Genomic DNA, 1,020 nt, shown 5'->3' on the forward strand with positions numbered 1-1,020 from the left:
TTCTATCTATCGTTCTATCTATCGTAGTATCGTTCTATCTATCGTAGTATCGTTCTATCTATCGTTCTATCTATCGTACTATCGATCAATCGTAACACTCGTACTTTACCATAAACCATTCAGTATTTTGTGAAGTTAGAGTAAATGTGCTAAAAATGTTAAACCTGTTCTGTAGTATTGTGACACTACAGATATGTTTAGTTTTGCAACAATGCTTGGATACAGTATTGATTTTAGATTTAATTCTAGTTTTCTTCTTCAAACATAAACTTTTTTCTTTTGACTGTATTCTTGAAATGCTGTCAAAGAAATGGATACCTACCAGCATCTAAATCTTTTTCTTGAAATATATTTTTGACTTTATTAACATTTCAGCATTAATTTGGTATGCTTGTTTGTCTTTGTTTTTATGATGTGATTGTGATGCTGAATTTCTGAGTGTTTTATGTGCTTCAGAATAGGAACCTGCTGTAAAACAGTTATTACGCTGAGTCAGGCTTGATTTTTAGTAATCTTTTCCTGTTAAATCAATAAAACAAATCAAATCAAATCAAATCAATCTGAACATTATGACTTCAATTTTGAACCCTAATATGTTGTTGTACTTGAAAAATAATTGTTCTCTGTTACTTAAATTTATAAGCTTTGCAGTTGTAGATATGCAAAAGCAGTTCTCCAAATATTTGCCCACAAAAACGGAACATGTTCTAGGGGTTCTCTGTTTGTGTTACAGTAAATGTTTGTTTAATAAGCCTGGGTCTTTTGAAGCTGTGTTTACATGTATGTGCAGGCTTTGTATGCTTTCTACAAACTTAATCTCAGAGGAATGCACAAATGAATGAAAGTCGGCTGATTGAAGCAGGTAGTTTATATAGATGTAAAAATACTTCTGACAAACAAGCATCTGTGAATCCCACACCTGTGATGTTCCCTTTTTTGAAATTGCAAGTGTTTCCTTCTGGCTGCCTGTTTGAAGGTAAAATACTGTTAATGTTTTTTTTTTTTTTTTTTTTGTTATAC

General features: G+C 31.6%; 1 protein-coding gene across 1 annotated transcript in view; it reads left to right on the forward strand.

The window, feature by feature from the left end:
• The window catches only part of prdm5 (PR domain containing 5), a gene marked incomplete in the record, with an annotated part of 81,217 nt that overhangs the window by 43,803 nt on the left and 36,394 nt on the right, over nucleotides 1-1,020 (forward strand).

Source organism: Austrofundulus limnaeus, unplaced genomic scaffold, assembly GCF_001266775.1.
Source record: "Austrofundulus limnaeus strain Quisiro unplaced genomic scaffold, Austrofundulus_limnaeus-1.0 Scaffold256, whole genome shotgun sequence".
In the NCBI taxonomy this organism is placed as follows: Eukaryota; Metazoa; Chordata; class Actinopteri; order Cyprinodontiformes; family Rivulidae; genus Austrofundulus; species Austrofundulus limnaeus.